Below are 17,078 nucleotides of genomic sequence, written 5' to 3'. Positions count from 1 at the left end.
GCTGGGATAATGAGTGTACTCCATGTCTGTTCCAGAGTCTGTAGTTGATGTCTGGGATTAGGATTGGCATATCTGCTAGCGGTAAGGCTGGAGGGATATGTTTCATTATTCCTTGTGTGGTTCGATGGCTGTCCTATAGGGCCAGTGTGAGTTTCGTTGTGGGTAGCATGTTTCGGCATGTGGGTTGCTTATCTCTGGGCAGCTATGCTAGGTGTGTGAGAGGGAGCCCTTCGGCAAAGCTTTTCTCAATCTCCATCCATGTCAGCATTTTTGCGTGGTGGATTGCGGAGAGTTAAGAGGCGATGTCAGGTCGGGCATTCCCATGCCACGCTGGTGGAAGTTGAGGAATTCTTGTATGCCTTTGAGATATTGCATTGCTAGTTTGATTAGAAGTGTTCGGAACAGATATTGTATCTTTGGTAAGAGTATCAGCTTGACTGCTGCTATCCTGCCAGTCCAGGAGATGTATTTCCCCTTTCATCCCTGGGTTATGGATCTTAGTTTGTTCAGTAGTTTGACATATTTGGCTTTGTGTAACGCGTCTGTCGTGGTTGTTATGTTCACCCCTAAGAATTTGACGTGGTCTTTGCGCCAATCATATGCATAATTTTGTGTCAGGGTTGTCATTTCATGCTTCAGGATGTACAGGCCTATGGCTTGTGTTTTGGTCACATTCAGCTTGTAGTAGGAACATTGGCTGTATTGCGCAAGGAGTTAGGTATTTCCCGGCCTTATTGCCTTGGGAGTTTATTTTCTGTTTTAGCTTTATCAGTATGTGTGAGGTTTTGTCTAAGAACATAGCATGTCTAGGGACATAGCATTTATGCGGTCTGTTGTTTCAACTATTGCCTTAGCATGTGCCTTCGAGGGATGGAGGAAGTGCGCGTTAGTGGTGTCTCTCAGTTTGCGTAAGAGAGTGAGGTGTTGTTGCCGTGAATTATTTGCTAGGTGCGCGGCCCTACTGATCAGTAGGCCCCTAACTACTGGCTTGTGGGCCTGCCATGTTGAGGTGGTGCTGATACCTGGGGTGGTGTTAAGCTCGAAGTATGTTTGGATGTTCTCTGTGAGTTGTTTGGTGAATCTGGTGTCATGCAGTAGTGTGTTGTTGAGGCGCCAGGGGGGTTTGCCTCTGTGTTGGTAGTGGTCCTTCAGTGTCACGGTGGTCAGGGCATCCTCGGACCAAGTTATGTTTCCTATGTTGCAGTGTGAGATGCACAAAAAAACTAAAATCCCCCCATCCTTATCACACACATACCCTACACACACACACACACACACACACACACATTGCCCCCATATACATAGACTGCCCCCACACACACACACACACATTGCCCCCATATACATAGACTGCCCCCATACACACACATTGCCCCCATACACACACGTTGCCACATACACACACATTGCCCCATACACACACATTGCCCCACATACATACACTGCCCCCATACACACACATTGCCCCCACATACATACACTGCCCCATACACACACATTGCCCCCACACACATACACTGCCCCTATACACATACACTGCCCCCATACACACACACTGCCCCCATACACACACACTGCCCCCACACACATACACTGCCTCCATACACATACACTGCCCCCACATACATACACTGCCCCCATACACATACACTGTCCCCATACACACACACTGGCCCCATACACACACAATGCCCCTACATACATACACTGCCCCCCACACACACACGCTGCCCCCACATACATACTCTGCCCCCATACACACACATTGCCCCACATACATACACTTCCCACATACACTGCCCCCAATACACACACACACCCTACACACACATTGGCCCACATACATACACTTCCCCATACACACACATGGCCACATACACTGCCCCCAATACACACACTGCCCCCCATACACACATACATTGCCCCCCACTCACACTGCAACGCGCACACACACACACTGCCCCCCTAACACACACTGCCATCCTCATGTACACACTGCAACTTTCACACAAACACACACACACACTGCACCTCTGCTCCTATGCCCTACAACAGCCCCATTTCCAAGCAGACCTCAGGTAAGTTGTCAAACTTTTCTTAAACGGTTTGACTACTTACTCTGGGAGGGGGTCCCGGGACTACTGGCACCATAACCACTACACTGAGCTGTAGTGGGTATTGTGTCTGGATTATTTCTCTAAATAATCTGCAAGTTCCCCTCCCAAGGTCAGGCTCTGGATCCGCCACTGGTGAGATGTTGGGGAGAAGTGTTCCTGATGTGAGGATGATGTTGATTCTGGAATAGGTCTTGTGTACTGTTGAGTGGTATGAGTAGGCCTTTTCAGAGGGGTGTAGTGTCCTCCAGCCATCGTACAGACCGTATTCCATAAGTAGTCTTGTGAGTACTTTCCTTTGTGCCGAGAGGGTTGAGTGTCTGTGTGAGTCGTGTGGGATTGTTGTGTCTATGTGGGAGTCCATGGTGTGGTTCAGGTCTCCAACAAATTATCATGGGGGCGCCAGTGGTTTGTGGTATTTTGTTCAAGACGTTGTGCAGGAAATTTCTTTGGTGGTCATTGGGACTGTATACCCCTACAATAACGTATTGAAGGGTGTTGATGATACAGTATTAAACATCTTCCCTGGCCGTCTTTTTTTATAGTGAGTATTTCGACTGTCAATGAGTTGTGGACGAGGATGGAGACCCCTTTGGACTTGGAATGACCGTGTTGAATGCTCGCCATCTGCGCAGTGTCGCTGCTGACAAGTTTGCGTGCGGGTCGGGTTTGCTCCTGCAGGATCGGAGGACCAGCTCCTTGATGTGGAAGTAGTGGGCACAGAGGAGGACATTGCGGGGCGTTGTGTCCGGGAGGTAAGTTGGTTTAGGGACCCTGTGGACCCTATCTACCAGCAGCATGTCTGCCGGGATCCCTGGGGCGTAGGCGTGCATAAGACTCCTTACATATACTTGGAGGTCACATGGCAGAACTGATTCTGGGACCCCCCAGAGGCGTAAGTTGTTCCTTCGTGCCCTGTCCTCAGCATCAGCCATGCGGGTTTCCATTACTTCCAGCCGGTGTTCTAGTGCCTGCACATGGTCGCCCATTAAGTTTTGTGCCGTGGTGACCACTTTGCCCTCCGTTTCTATGCGGGTCCTTCTGGTGGAGAGGTTTAAGACTTTGTTTTTTTATATGATCTGCTGTGGTTTGCCACATAGCAATCAGTTTTGTGGACATGCTGTGCATAGTGGTCGCAAAGAGGGCTTTTGTGAGGTTTTCAGAGCTCGGTGGGGTATGCAGAGCGGCCATGTCGTTGCCGCACTCAGGCCTTCAAGATGGAGCGGCGACACACGTCTTTCTGGGCTCAGGCATGGTGGTTGTCTTGTGAAAAAGTTTTGTTTGTCACCTTTGGAGGAGGCTTTCTTGTTTTTGTGCTGAGACATGGTCTGATGGCTTAATTTTCTATGATTGTGGAGCCAATGTGCCGGAGCAGATTTTTATGCGGCCATCTTGGTCGGCGGTCAGCCACACCCCCAAGTCTGCAACAATTTTAATGCAGGTGCATGTAGTTTCAGCGCTTGCAGGTTGTTGCACATTTGTTTTATCTGCTTTAGGACATATGCCAGAATCCTGGCACTGGAGAGTCCCTTTAAGTGGAGATAAAAATATTATTTTGCCACTAGGCTCGCTTAGTAGATAACTCCCTAATTCCCACAGTATTAGGGAGTTATCTACCAAAAGGCTGAAAGACCTAAATTGGTCTTTCAGACAAATTTACTAATACTAAGTAAAAATTACTTCGTATTAGTAAATTTTGCCCCTAGTCTAGTAAACAGGCTGCTCACTGTTACAAAATAAATAAATAAAAAATAAGGTCCTACCCCCCGGCCCTAGGGGGCCCTAAATACTAATAAGGGGGGGACATAATGTACTCCCCCCTGGCCCCCACCCCTGAGTGGCGGGTGGGGCCCAACAGTAAAATAAGGGGGGGACCTAATGTCCTCCCCCCTGGCCCCCACCCCTGACCGGCGGGTGGGAGCCCTAAATAATAATAAGGGGGGGACCTAATGTACTCCCCCCTGGCCCTCACCCCTGAGTGGCGGGTGGGGCCCTACAGTAAAATAAGGGGGGACCTAATGTCCTCCCCCCTGGCCCCCACCCCTGAGCGGCGGGTGGGGGCCCTAAATACTAATAAGGGGGGGGACCTAATGTCCTCCCCCCTGGCCCCCACCCCTGAGCAGCGGGTGGGGGCCATAAATACTAATAAGGGGGGACCTAATGTCCTCCCCCTGGCCCCCACCCCTGAGCGGCGAGTGGGGGCCCTAAATTTGAATAAGGGGGGGACCTAATGTCCTCCCCCCTGGCCCCCACCCTTCAGCGGCAGATGGGGGCCCTAAATACCAATTGGGGGGACCTATTGTCCTCCCCCCCGGCCCCCACCCCTAAACGGTGGGTGGGGGCCCTAAAAAAATGTCGTCCCCCCAGGTGACTAGAGGGTCCCCAAACTCCTAGTCACCACCCCCCCAAAAAAAATATTGACCTTTAACTAAGTACCTGTTAAAAAAAAAAAAACTTACCATTCAATGTTTTCTTTCTTCTAAAATCTTATTTTTTCAGCCCCCAAAAAAGTCCAAATAAAAACAATATATAGTAGATAGCTCCCTAATACCATGGGAATTAGGGAGTTATCTACTTATTCATTCCTGTCATTACATTGACTGGCCAAGTAAGTTATATTTTATATGAATGTATGTTACTTGATTGTTGTAAGTGTTGCAAATGCTTACAGCTGAATCCTGGCTATGTTTGTATACTTTTTATTTAAAGTTGTATACAATGTAATATTCTTCTTCTTTCACTGGGTAAGTATATTAGGCAATACTGTGCTTCGGAACTTCGGCAACTTCGGACATTCGGAAGTACCCGAATGTCCGAATTGCCCGAAATTCGTCCGAATTCATATTCGGACCAAACCTAATTGCACATGTCTACTCCATTGAAATTGCGAAGAGTTAGACAAATTCATGAATTTAGTTTGTGCGTGCAAAGATTTCCAATCCTTACTGGGATCCTTGAACTTTGCGATGCGCATATTTCACCACAGGGAAGATAATTTATAACCAGACTGCTATGCCTCCTATCAGGCCTCTCAGACGACAGTATCATTTGTCTAGACCCACCTGCTAGGGCAGACCTGACCATGTGGCAAGATTTCCTCGCACACTGGAACGGAATCTCAATGTTTATTCCCCCAGTCTCCAACCAATTCCCGGTTCTCTGGACTGACGCAGCTGCTAACACTGGGTTTGCTGTAATTTATAACAACTATTGGTTAATGGACAACTGGTCTAAAGAAACAATAGAGTTTCCCTCCTTTCGGGAAACTTCTGCTTTATTAGAAATTTACCCAATAGTGGCTGTAGCCTTTTGGGGATATCTTAGGTCAGGTATGGCCGTCAAATGTTATACAGAGAATATGGCAGCTTATGAAATAATAAATAAGGGTCGGTCGTCATCCCTGACCATTATGAAATTAATTTTCAGGTTGACTTGGTTGGCATCCACTTACCAATTTTTCCTTATCTGGGAGCATATAGCAGGTTGCAATGATTCAGCCGCTGACTCATTGTCTCATAAATTTCAGGAATTCTTCCTACTACATCCTACTACCAACAGATATCAAACCTGCATCCGGAATTCCACAATTTTAGCCTGGATTAAACCGGTTATTGGCCCACGGCAGAACTTCATCACAAGCGGCCTTATCACCAATACTCAAAAAACCTATAGCAGAGCTATGACCATTTTTAATCGATTCTTAGCGGAGTCGATTTTTTGGGTTTAAACCATGGTAACGTTTGCTGCATTTTGCCACCTTCACCCCTAACTATCATACAATACCATCAAACTTTACTTAACAGGTATACAGCACTTCATAATGACCACCATGCCAAATCACATACCTTTCTTATCCTCATATCAGATAAAAAAAACATTCTAAAAAGACATCAATAAAATAGATCATCCCGGGGGGCAGAGCCAAGACCTTAAGCTGAGCGGACACATTCGTGTGAGCTCCCGCTCGCCATGCCAATTTTCAGGGGTTCCCCCCCTTAAGCAGCACCCCTCACACAACAAAACCACGCCACACTGGTTGAGGGTACTGTACTGATCCCACAGACCCCTTGCTCGAGCACAGAGGCGAGCGGGTATCCGCGGAGGAGCGTTGCGGCCTGAGGGCGACAGAGCTGGGTGAAGCTCGATTTCCCCGCTCTACAAGTGCTGTGCGGGTCAGCCCCACTCCCTCACACTTTCCGTAAATTCCTATAGCTCCCCCAAGTCCAGGGGTATCCTTGGATGCCTCACCATCTCCTCTATCGCCCCTCCAAATAGCACATTGCTAGGTGGCTCTGGGACAGAGAGCATGCTGGACAAAGTTTAAAGTGGATCACGGTTGATTCGCGATCCAAGCCACAGTTCCAGGATGTTTGGGGGTTGCTCCTGGTCAGGCCTGCCATGCCTCTGGAGCCTTCATGCGGGTCTACGATGCTTCGGAAGACCACTATGGAGAGCGCTGGAGTGGAGGCACTGCTTGGAGGGGAAAATACTGTGAATATAGTGCCTTCAGGAGTTGGAGAGTCCATCAAAATTCCTTGGTGACCGGGTGGTCTGTCAACATATGTCCTATAGTGCTCTGTACATTTGCATTTTACTCTTGGGTGCCATCTAGTGTGGTACACTGTTAGACAATATCTCTCTGCAGGTTTATCATTATTAAAAAAAATCTTGGGGGCGGAGCCTGACCTCTGAGCAGAGTAGACGTGGAAAGCCTGAGCTCCTGAAACTTAGCCTGATTTTGGGGTATTTTGCCCGATTATGAGGCTTCCACGTACAGAATCCAACACACTGATGGTCAGGGGACCCCGGGCAAACGACGTTCTGACTGAAGACAGCACTCAAGCACCCGAAAAGCCCGGGAGCTCTGCTGCGGCCTACCTGGGACAAAGCTGTGGGGGATGCGGCCGATCCGCCCGCGCTGCGACCCGGGACCTGAGCCCGCAGCGCTCCTATCCCCCCCCCCCGGACTGGTGGGGGTCATCCCGGTCCACTTCACGCTGACCAGAACGACAGGCCTCGCATCAACCACTCAGGCAAGATCGCTGAGCAAGAACCTAGCCGTGGCAAGATGGCGGATGCAGCTCCCTCGCAAGCAACGGCAGGGAGTCCAAAGCAGGTGACCACCCACGACCACATGGCAGATTCAATAAGGAGGCTGGACGCCATATTTCAAAGGTTCTGGCTCAAATTGCAGCACCGCGTCCAAGCCACCGAGGCAAGCAGGCGCACAGAAGCTAGGAGACCCCAACGACAGCCTGTGAAGGGACCTACCCAAGGCAGCACTCCAGCGACGACACCCACGAGATCTACCGCTCGCCTTCCCAAGCGGAGAGCCACTAGGGGCATACGCACCCCGCATCATCCACGAGGTCAGAAGACCCCCCGCAACACGCGACGTACGACACCTCGACCTGCCGACTACTCTCTGCGGGGACTAGACTGGGCCTGTTGCAGCACCCAGGTCTGTGGAAAAAGGATGCCGGCCCTCGAACAGGCTTGGGGCTGGAGAAGTCCCTGTGCAGGCGAAATTTGCCCGACGGATGATACCGCCGTCTGGCTAAGGATGGGAGTTGGTTAACTCAGAGGGGGGACTGTCACACAAGCCCTATATCACAAGAGCACAGCAGCTGAATAAAAAAAAAAAAAACCCTCTGCATCAGTCATTAACCAGGGACATGCCTTCTTATAATGTCCCCAATGTGCATTTAAAATGTCTCCAATGTGCCTGTATAAGGTCTCCAATATGCTTTTTATCATGCCTCCAATGTGTTCTCCCCTGCTTATAGTTTATTGCTAACTTCTTTGTTTCTAACCTCTATGTTTCTATCATTTGACACTAACCCAGCCATCACCCAGGGCAACGAGAACATGCAAAATACTCTGCTCACTTGTCTGAGGCTATTAATCTGCTTCTATTCTGTCTTTAACATGTTAAATGCAACTATATAAAACAAAAATGTGCTGTCTTTCTGAATGCTCCAATTGTTAAGCTTGAAAATGAGCTTGAGGTCTGCTATTGGGGCTCCTTGAGCATGTTTGTCATTATCGTTATGCACAAATAAAATACTAAATTTAAAAAAAAAAAAAAAAAAAAATCTTGCCATTACTGTCCACACTTTGGTGTGTCATGCAAACCCCCCCCCCCCCCAAAAAAAACGAACAGAAAAGACCAAAAAAAAACGAACAGAAAAGATAATATAGAATTTTATATTGAGAGCACTATTAGTTGTCTTTCTATCCCTTTCCTGAGTTTTGGATATCGCTCCTGAAGTGGACACTTGCTGCATATCCTATAAGTGGGGATTATACCGCTGTACGCCTATTATGCTAGAGCTGGCTATAGCTTGCATAAATGTGAGTGTACGACCATTCTACTTATAACATATCTCTAATCACATTTATTGCACTATCCGCTGTCCTCAGTTTCTTGTCTTTTATATATGCATAGGGAGCGCTCGGATTAATTGACTCATCGTTTCAACTGAGGATCTTTTATTTTTCTATCAAGTACTTTATATTGACTCATCTATGACTTATAGTCCCCTATACAAGAGTACTCTCTACGCTATTGATATTATCTGTGTATATATATATATCATTCCATCATCATTCGGCCAGCCGGTAAGGGCGGAGGGATAGTCCTTATGGATTATACATACTATGCGGGAGAATTGAAACAACAATTACAAAATGATACAGTTTATCAGCCACTAGTGGGTGATCCCACAGACAGGATAAGAAAGAAAGTGGAAACAATTCTCATGTTGGGTGTTGAATCTGGTCTGATAGATGTACAACTCAGTCAGTATCTTTTAAAACACCACCCTCGTACACCGATTATCTATACACTCCCGAAGATTCATAAGGACCCCGCTAGACCACCTGGAAGGCCAATTGTATCAGCGATAGACGGATTACTGGAACCTATTGCCAAATGGCTTGATTCATTATTTCAGTCTCCTGTAGCTGAACTCAACACCTGTATTAAGGACACCCCCAATCTTATTGAAAAACTAAAACAACTTGATGTAAAGGATACTACAGCACTTATCACCATGGATGTAGGCAGCCTCTATACCGTAATTCCGCATCAACAAGGTATAGAGGCAATGAAATCAGTCCTTATCTCATCTTCAACCTATAAGGGACCGTGTATTGAATTTGTCCTTTAATTGCTTTCCCTTGTATTAAACAATAATTATTTCAGGTTCGAGGATCAATGGTATCTCCAGATCTCGGGCACTTCCATGGGGGCGGCAATGGCCCCCATGTATGCTAATGCATATATGTATATATATGAACAGCAATGGATTTTATCCAAACTTGGGCACTATATTCAAGGGTACTTTCGGTATATCGCCGATTTGTTGCTAGTCTGGAATGGGAGTGTTGTGGAGGCTGAAGAAATGATACGATTCCTTAACCAAGTGGAAAGTCCTATAAGGTTTACGTCGAATATCAGCTCTACATCTGTTCAATTTTTGGATCTGGAGATAGCTATCAATGAACAGAGATTAACTTATTGTCTCTATACAAAATCCACAGACCGTAATACCATTTTACACAATAAAAGTGCACATCCAATGGCACTAAGGAGGTCACTACCTAAAGCCCAATTTATGCGGGTGATCCGCAACAATTCAGAATATACTATAATGGAAAGACAGTTGGAAGAGATGTTGGAGAAATTCCTTGAACGTGGCTATCTACGAAACGACCTAGTTAGAGCACAAGAAGAGGCAAAGCATGCCTGCTCCACTAAGGTCAAGAGAGTCGAGAATGAAGCCCCAAGGTTAGTTTTCCCTATGACCTTCCATGATGCATCTCCAGGTGTCTCTAAGATCATCAAAGACAACTGGAAAATGATGGCGTGCGACGACACTTCCTAAAGTGTTTAAAGAACCCCCACTTATTTGTTACCGTAGAAATAAGAACTTGAGGGATCTATTGGTCCATACGGATCCAATAAAAAGTTATGATAATAACACTGAAGTACAAAGTCGAGGTAATATTCGCTGTCTTGGTTGTGTCACATGTGGGCACATGACACAGTCTCGCACCTTTCAGCACCCACATAAGAAAAAAACTTTTAAGATCCGATACACTATAACCTGCAAGACTCCATTCGTGATCTATAAATTGTCTTGTCCATGTGGACTCACCTACATCGGTAAAACCGAGACACCCCTATGCGAAATAATTAAGGGGCATAGATCAAGCATACGGGTGGCTTATCGGGATGGTACATCTGACCAGCCAGTTGCTAAGCACTTTCTTGCTTTTCAACATCCACTTTCAGCACTTAAGTTTTTGGCAATTGACCATATCCCACAGCCAAAACGTGGGGGAGATAAACTTCTTTTGAACCAAGAGACATTCTGGATTTTTACATTAGACACTATAGCCCCAAAAGGATTGAATGAAATGATTTCATATCATTCATTCATATGAAATGCTTGTTACATTTGTTTTTATAATTCTTTCAACTTTTCCATATTTTTCCATGATTTTAATTGTTTTTTTTAATATATTGTGGAATTTATTTTTTTAATATTCTATAGTATCTACTTTCTTCCTATTGTTTTGCTTATCTTGTTTCTATTAACAACCTGCTCCTGTACATGGGCGTAGGAACCCCAAGAAATCTGGGGGGGGAAAGCATTTTTACTCGCCGGGTATATTCTTATTCCGTAAACTAGGAGTTGTTTATCCCATTGAACAGCGCTACGGAATTTGCAGTCGCTATATAAATGATTAAATAATAACATTAAAGGGTCACTACAGGGAATGGGTTTTACTTACCCGGATACAGCGCCAGGATCCTCCTGATTAGAACCACCCCTACCCTTCCCATGAATATTAGAACCACCCCTACCCCTTCCATGCACAAAAGAACCCCACCTACCCCTTCCATGCATATTAGTAGCCCCCTAAACCCTTCCATGCATATTAGTACCCCCTAACCCATTCCATGCATATTAGAACCCACCCTACCCCTTCCATTCATATTAGTACTCCCCTAACCCCTTCCAATAATGTTTCTACCTCCCCCCTCCTCCCATCCATATTAGTAGCCACCCTAAACCCTTCCAATTATTTTTCTACCTACCCCTCTCCCCCTATCCTTATTAGTTGCCCCCCTAACCCTTTCCAATTATTTTTCTGCCATGTTAACTAACGCCAGTGCTGGAGTGCCGCCGTGTTTACATTAAAAGGCCTGCAGGGACAGGCTAGACACCAGAACCACTACATTAAGCTGCAGTGGTTCTGGGGACTATAGTGTTTCTTTAATGAGGTAAATTAGAGATAAGTGCCACGAATAATATGCTAGATTGCCTACTTACAACCAGATGAGGATGATGATGGGCTCTAGCTGCAGTCTGGCTCCACTGATCTGGTGTTGAACAGACTCTCTGGAGGCTGTTTGTAACTTTGGTCACAAAAATCAATGTTCTGGGAGAACGGGAAGCAGCTCCATTTTTTGGGGGCCCTTTACACAGCTCAAGGTCTGAGTTTGTTCACAGGGGGTGGAGTGTGTAGGGGATGTCCTGATATGTGTGTAAGGTGTGTTTCTGTGTATGTACGGGATGCAGTGTGTGCGTAAGGAATGCATTGTGTGTTTCTGTGTGTGTAAGGGTTGCATGATTGTGTGTGTGTGTGTGTGATGGATGTCAACCTCCCTCCCTCCCTCGTCACTCTTTTTTTCTCCCCCTCCCTCCCTCCCTCCCTCCCTCCCTCGTCACTCTTTTTTTCTCCCCCTCCCTCCCTCCCTCCCTCGTCACTCTTTTTCTCCCCCTCCCTCCCTCCCTCCCTCCCTCGTCACTCTTTTTTTCTCCCCCTCCCTCCCTCCCTCCCTCGTCACTCTTTTTTTCTCCCCCTCCCTCCCTCCCTCCCTCGTCACTCTTTTTTTCTCCCCCTCCCTCCCTCCCTCCCTCGTCACTCTTTTTTTCTCCCCCTCCCTCCCTCCCTCCCTCGTCACTCTTTTTCTCTCCCCCTCCCTCCCTCCCTCGTCACTCTTTTTCTCCCCCTCCCTCCCTCCCTCCCTCGTCACTCTTTTTCTCTCCCCCTCCCTCCCTCCCTCGTCACTCTTTTTCTCTCCCCCTCCCTCCCTCCCTCCCTCGTCACTCTTTTTCTCTCCCCCTCCCTCCCTCCCTCCCTCGTCACTCTTTTTCTCTCCCCCTCCCTCCCTCCCTCCCTCGTCACTCTTTTTCTCTCCCCCTCCCTCCCTCCCTCGTCACTCTTTTTCTCCCCCTCCCTCCCCCCCTCCCTCGTCACTCTTTTTCTCCCCCTCCCTCCCTCCCTCGTCACTCTTTTTCTCCCCCTCCCTCCCTCCCTCGTCACTCTTTTTCTCCCCCTCCCTCGTCACTCTTTTTCTCCCCCTCCCTCCCTCCCTCCCTCGTCACTCTTTTTCTCCCCCTCCCTCCCTCCCTCCCTCGTCACTCTTTTTCTCCCCCTCCCTCCCTCCCTCCCTCGTCACTCTTTTTCTCCCCCTCCCTCCCTCCCTCCCTCGTCACTCTTTTTCTCCCCCTCCCTCCCTCCCTCCCTCGTCACTCTTTTTCTCCCCCTCCCTCCCTCCCTCCCTCGTCACTCTTTTTCTCCCCCTCCCTCCCTCCCTCCCTCGTCACTCTTTTTCTCCCCCTCCCTCCCTCCCTCCCTCGTCACTCTTTTTCTCCCCCTCCCTCCCTCCCTCCCTCGTCACACTTTTTCTCCCCCTCCCTCCCTCCCTCCCTCGTCACACTTTTTCTCCCCCTCCCTCCCTCCCTCCCTCGTCACACTTTTTCTCCCCCTCCCTCCCTCCCTCCCTCGTCACACTTTTTCTCCCCCTCCCTCCCTCCCTCCCTCGTCACTCTTTTTCTCCCCCTCCCTCCCTCCCTCCCTCGTCACTCTTTTTCTCCCCCTCCCTCCCTCCCTCGTCACTCTTTTTCTCCCCCTCCCTCCCTCCCTCGTCACTCTTTTTCTCCCCCTCCCTCCCTCGTCACTCTTTTTCTCCCCCTCCCTCCCTCCCTCCCTCGTCACTCTTTTTCTCCCCCTCCCTCCCCCCTCCCTCGTCACTCTTTTTCTCCCCCTCCCTCCCTCCCTCCCTCCCTCGTCACTCTTTTTCTCCCCCTCCCTCCCTCCCTCCCTCCCTCGTCACTCTTTTTCTCCCCCTCCCTCCCTCCCTCCCTCGTCACTCTTTTTCTCCCCCTCCCTCCCTCCCTCCCTCGTCACTCTTTTTCTCCCCCTCCCTCCCTCGTCACTCTTTTTCTCCCCCTCCCTCCCTCCCTCCCTCCCTCGTCACTCTTTTTCTCCCCCTCCCTCCCTCCCTCCCTCCCTCGTCACTCTTTTTCTCCCCCTCCCTCCCTCCCTCCCTCCCTCCCTCGTCACTCTTTTTCTCCCCCTCCCTCCCTCCCTCCCTCCCTCGTCACTCTTTTTCTCCCCCTCCCTCCCTCCCTCCCTCCCTCGTCACTCTTTTTCTCCCCCTCCCTCCCTCCCTCCCTCCCTCCCTCGTCACTCTTTTTCTCCCCCTCCCTCCCTCCCTCCCTCGTCACACTTTTTCTCCCCCTCCCTCCCTCCCTCCCTCGTCACTCTTTTTCTCCCCCTCCCTCCCTCCCTCCCTCGTCACTCTTTTTCTCCCCCTCCCTCCCTCCCTCCCTCGTCACTCTTTTTCTCCCCCTCCCTCCCTCCCTCCCTCGTCACTCTTTTTCTCCCCCTCCCTCCCTCGTCACTCTTTTTCTCCCCCTCCCTCCCTCGTCACTCTTTTTCTCCCCCTCCCTCCCTCCCTCCCTCCCTCGTCACTCTTTTTCTCCCCCTCCCTCCCTCCCTCCCTCGTCACTCTTTTTCTCCCCCTCCCTCCCTCCCTCCCTCGTCACTCTTTTTCTCCCCCTCCCTCCCTCCCTCCCTCCCTCCCTCCCTCGTCACTCTTTTTCTCCCCCTCCCTCCCTCCCTCCCTCCCTCCCTCGTCACTCTTTTTCTCCCCCTCCCTCCCTCCCTCCCTCGTCACTCTTTTTCTCCCCCTCCCTCCCTCCCTCCCTCCCTCCCTCGTCACTCTTTTTCTCCCCCTCCCTCCCTCCCTCCCTCCCTCCCTCGTCACTCTTTTTCTCCCCCTCCCTCCCTCCCTCCCTCCCTCCCTCGTCACTCTTTTTCTCCCCCTCCCTCCCTCCCTCCCTCCCTCCCTCGTCACTCTTTTTCTCCCCCTCCCTCCCTCCCTCCCTCCCTCCCTCGTCACTCTTTTTCTCCCCCTCCCTCCCTCCCTCGTCACTCTTTTTCTCCCCCTCCCTCCCTCCCTCCCTCGTCACTCTTTTTCTCCCCCTCCCTCCCTCCCTCCCTCGTCACTCTTTTTTCTCCCCCTCCCTCCCTCCCTCCCTCGTCACTCTTTTTTCTCCCCCTCCCTCCCTCGTCACTCTTTTTTCTCCCCCTCCCTCCCTCGTCACTCTTTTTTCTCCCCCTCCCTCCCTCGTCACTCTTTTTTCTCCCCCTCCCTCCCTCGTCACTCTTTTTTCTCCCCCTCCCTCCCTCGTCACTCTTTTTTCTCCCCCTCCCTCCCTCGTCACTCTTTTTTCTCCCCCTCCCTCCCTTGTCACTCTTTTTTCTCCCCCTCCCTCCCTTGTCACTCTTTTTTCTCCCCCTCCCTCCCTTGTCACTCTTTTTTCTCCCCCTCCCTCCCTTGTCACTCTTTTTTCTCCCCCTCCCTCCCTTGTCACTCTTTTTTCTCCCCCTCCCTCCCTTGTCACTCTTTTTTCTCCCCCTCCCTCCCTTGTCACTCTTTTTTCTCCCCCTCCCTCCCTTGTCACTCTTTTTTCTCCCCCTCCCTCCCTTGTCACTCTTTTTTCTCCCCCTCCCTCCCTTGTCACTCTTTTTTCTCCCCCTCCCTCCCTTGTCACTCTTTTTTCTCCCCCTCCCTCCCTTGTCACTCTTTTTTCTCCCCCTCCCTCCCTTGTCACTCTTTTTTCTCCCCCTCCCTCCCTTGTCACTCTTTTTTCTCCCCCTCCCTCCCTTGTCACTCTTTTTTCTCCCCCTCCCTCCCTTGTCACTCTTTTTTCTCCCCCTCCCTCCCTTGTCACTCTTTTTTCTCCCCCTCCCTCCCTTGTCACTCTTTTTTCTCCCCCTCCCTCCCTTGTCACTCTTTTTTCTCCCCCTCCCTCCCTTGTCACTCTTTTTTCTCCCCCTCCCTCCCTTGTCACTCTTTTTTCTCCCCCTCCCTCCCTTGTCACTCTTTTTTCTCCCCCTCCCTCCCTTGTCACTCTTTTTTCTCCCCCTCCCTCCCTTGTCACTCTTTTTTCTCCCCCTCCCTCCCTTGTCACTCTTTTTTCTCCCCCTCCCTCCCTTGTCACTCTTTTTTCTCCCCCTCCCTCCCTTGTCACTCTTTTTTCTCCCCCTCCCTCCCTTGTCACTCTTTTTTCTCCCCCTCCCTCCCTTGTCACTCTTTTTTCTCCCCCTCCCTCCCTTGTCACTCTTTTTTCTCCCCCTCCCTCCCTTGTCACTCTTTTTTCTCCCCCTCCCTCCCTTGTCACTCTTTTTTCTCCCCCTCCCTCCCTTGTCACTCTTTTTTCTCCCCCTCCCTCCCTTGTCACTCTTTTTTCTCCCCCTCCCTCCCTCGTCACTCTTTTTTCTCCCCCTCCCTCCCTCGTCACTCTTTTTTCTCCCCCTCCCTCCCTTGTCACTCTTTTTTCTCCCCCTCCCTCCCTCGTCACTCTTTTTTCTCCCCCTCCCTCCCTTGTCACTCTTTTTTCTCCCCCTCCCTCCCTTGTCACTCTTTTTTCTCCCCCTCCCTCCCTTGTCACTCTTTTTTCTCCCCCTCCCTCCCTTGTCACTCTTTTTTCTCCCCCTCCCTCCCTCGTCACTCTTTTTTCTCCCCCTCCCTCCCTTGTCACTCTTTTTTCTCCCCCTCCCTCCCTTGTCACTCTTTTTTCTCCCCCTCCCTCCCTTGTCACTCTTTTTTCTCCCCCTCCCTCCCTTGTCACTCTTTTTTCTCCCCCTCCCTCCCTTGTCACTCTTTTTTCTCCCCCTCCCTCCCTTGTCACTCTTTTTTCTCCCCCTCCCTCCCTTGTCACTCTTTTTTCTCCCCCTCCCTCCCTTGTCACTCTCTTCCTCCCCCCACCCCTACCTATGTTGTAGCGTGGCCGAGCCCTGTATGGTCCGCGGGTACAGGGAGATTTTGTTTCCTGTACCCGGCCGGACTAAAAGGAAGTGCCTTTATTTGGTATGTTTTCTCTGCCTTGCACATCTAAAAAATATACCTAAACAGTGGTATTAGAATATATTATTAATTGGTGCTATTATCACTATGCACTTTATTTTATATTCTTTTATGCACTTTAAGATATTTATGCACTATTTTGCACATAGTGGAATTTAAATGTAGTATATTATTAATTATCTTATATATGCACTTATATTTGCACAAAATGTGTATATATATATATATATATATATATATATATATATATATATATATATATATATATATAAACATGGTCAGTTTGCACACTTTGCACGGTTCTATATATACACTATAACTTGTTATAGGCAATGGTCACTTTAAAAGACACTTCATTCACACCGTAATGAGATTCCTTTAACCCCTTAAGGACCAAACTTCTGGAATAAAAGGGAATCATGACATGTCACACATGTCATGTGTCCTTAAGGGGTTAAAGGAATTTCAATTATAATTGTGCTCTTTATATATTTTACATTTGAGATAGTATGTCCAATACTCTAGTAAAATACACGTGTTTTACACCATAAATCTACACTATAATTTGCACCGCTTATATTTTATATTTACGATATACACCGCAATGGTTGCCGTGGCGACTTGGCTTGTGTCCGGTTGTCACGGCAACGTATACCACGTGGTTACGTTATTGATGGGCGGAGCACGCACGCGCATGCGGCACTCTAGAACGCCGGCGGTACCGGAGAGTGTATACACCTGGGATAAGCTAATTTTCTAATGATTGTTTCTCCTATATATGTTGTCTC

Source organism: Pelobates fuscus, chromosome 6 (assembly GCF_036172605.1).
Source record: "Pelobates fuscus isolate aPelFus1 chromosome 6, aPelFus1.pri, whole genome shotgun sequence".
Classification (NCBI taxonomy): Eukaryota; Metazoa; Chordata; class Amphibia; order Anura; family Pelobatidae; genus Pelobates; species Pelobates fuscus.
Note: the sequence above shows the minus strand (reverse complement) of the source record.